The sequence below is a fragment of the Coffea eugenioides genome, chromosome 3 (assembly GCF_003713205.1).
Source record: "Coffea eugenioides isolate CCC68of chromosome 3, Ceug_1.0, whole genome shotgun sequence".
NCBI classification, from domain to species: Eukaryota; Viridiplantae; Streptophyta; class Magnoliopsida; order Gentianales; family Rubiaceae; genus Coffea; species Coffea eugenioides.
In genome coordinates this window covers 37,245,269-37,247,770 of record NC_040037.1, presented here as the reverse complement: position 1 = coordinate 37,247,770, position 2,502 = coordinate 37,245,269, and the positions used below count along the sequence as shown (strand labels likewise).

Below are 2,502 nucleotides of genomic sequence, written 5' to 3'. Positions count from 1 at the left end.
TTATCCAAATGGTTCAACAATCTCAATTTGGAGGTAATGCAGTAGAAGATCCTAATACGCACTTAACTACATTCTTGGAAATTTGTGATACAATTAAAATGAATGGAGTTAGTGATGATGCTATAAAGCTAAGATTGTTCCCATTTTCATTGAGAGATAAGGCCAAACTTTGGCTACACTCTCATGCTCTTAATACTTTCACCGGATGGGATGATTTATCAAGAGTATTCTTAAATAAGTATTTTCCACCAGGTAAGACTGCTAAACTTAGAATGGATATCACTAGTTTTAGTCAATTGGAAGGTGAATCATTATATGAGGCATGGGAAAGGTTTAGAAATTTGTTTCGGAAATGTCCACATCATGGACTGCCGAAGTGGTTAATCATACAAACCTTCTATAATGGTTTAGCTTTTTCTACTAAAACAATGATCGATGCAGCTGCAGGTGGAGCTTTAATGGGTAAATCACCCCAAGAAGCTCAGAATTTGATAGAAGAAATGACTGCAAATAACTATCAATGGGCCAATGAAAGAGGTAATACAAGACGTCACGCAGGTATGATAGAAATGGACACTCTCAATATGCTGAGTGCTCAAATGAATAATGTGATGAAGTTGCAAAGTAGATAAGGTGGAGTTGGTCTAAGTTCATCTAATGCACATGTAGCGTGTTGTTCTATATGTGGAGGTGAACATGATACTAATGAGTGTGCTGATTCTGAGCAGGTACAATTCGTCAATAATTACAATCGTAATACTCAAAATAACCCCTACTCGAATACTTACAATCCAGGGTGGAGAAATCATCCAAACTTTGGATGGAAGAATCAAGGAAATCAACCAAGGCCAACCAATCCACCGGGGTTCCAATCAAGGCAACCACAAGCTGAAACTAAACCGGGTTGGGAGATTGCAGTGGAAAAACTTGCTAAAGTTACCGCGGACAGATTTGAACAAGTAGAAGGGAGACTGGATCAACTCACTACAATGTACAGGAATGTAGAGGTCCAAATTGGTCAAATTGCTAGTTCTTTGAATAATCGAAATCAAGGAGAATTACCTAGCAAAACAGAGGTCAATCCTAAGGAGCATGTCAAAGCCATTACTCTTCATAGTGGTAAGCAATTAGAAGATCCTCTTGTGATGGAAGTTGAGAAAGATAAGAATGAAAAACAAGAAGAAAAGCAGAGGAACCAAGAGGCGATAGTAGAAGAAAATAGCCGGGAGAAATCAAGAGAAAATCAACCATCATCTTCCGCTACCATTCCAATACCTCCTGCGGTTCCATTTTCACAAAGATTAAAGCAAAATAAGTTTGATAAAGATTTTGAAAAATTTGTTAAACTTTTCAAACAATTGCACATTAACATTCCTTTTGCCAATGCTATTTTGTAGATTCCGTCTTATGCGAAATTTCTCAAGGAAATCATGACTAGAAAAAGAAAGTTGGAAGACTGCGAAACAATAGCATTAACGGAGGAATGTAGTGCAATTATTCAAAATAAGCTGCCACCGACGTTGAAGGATCCGGGGAGTTTTTCTATACCTTGCACCATAGGTAACGTTGATTTTTCTAAGACATTGTGTGATCTTGGTGCTAGTGTATCATTAATACCTTTAACGGTGGCTAGACAATTGGGTTTGCATGAGCTTAAACGCACTAATATTACTTTGCAACTAGCGGATCGGTCTATTAGATATCCATTGGGAGTGTTGGAGAATGTATTGATAAAAGTTCAAATATGGCTTTAATCTTCTAAAAACATACCAAAAATTCATGCCAAATTTGTACAAAATGTACGTTAAATATTCACTTATCACTATGGAAGAAGAGATGTAATCTCTTTAGAAGAACAAGATGTGGAAGTTGACACAACTACCGAAGGGCAAGAAGGCAATTGGATGCAAATGGGTATTTGTAAAAAAAGAAGGATTTCCTGACAAGAATGATGTTCGCTACAAGGCAAAATTGGTAGCTAAAGGTTATGTTCAAAAGGAGGGAGTTGATTATAATGAGATATTTTCTCCAGTGGTTAAACATTCCTCTATTAGAATCCTGTTAACCTTGGTAGCACAGTTGAATTTGGAACTAACTCAACTTAATGTGAAAACCACGTTCCTTCACGGTGACTTGAAGAAGGAAATTTATATATCTCAGTCAGATGGATTCAATGTTGCTGGTAAAGAGAATTGAATTTGTAAGTTGAGCAAATCATTGTGTGGATTGAAGCAATTACCGAGACAATGGTACAAACGATTTGACCAGTTCATGATGGGTCACAAGTACACAAGAAGCAAATACGACCAATGTGTGTATTTGCGCAAGTTACGAGATGAGTCCTATATCTACTTACTCTTGTATGTTGATGATATGTTGATAGCGTCAAAGAGCCAAGTTGAAATTAATAAATTGAAGACTCAGTTGAGTAAATGATTTGAAATGAAAGATTTGGGAGAAGCCAAAAAGATTTTCGGCATGAAAATAAGTAGAAATAGAAAT

General features: G+C 36.7%; 1 non-coding gene across 1 annotated transcript; it reads right to left on the bottom strand.

The window, feature by feature from the left end:
• Positions 1-263: 263 nt before the first annotated feature.
• On the bottom strand, positions 264-370 carry LOC113767252. The gene has a single exon (XR_003467967.1). It is a non-coding gene; the product is annotated as a small nucleolar RNA R71 (small nucleolar RNA).
• Positions 371-2,502: the final 2,132 nt, after the last annotated feature.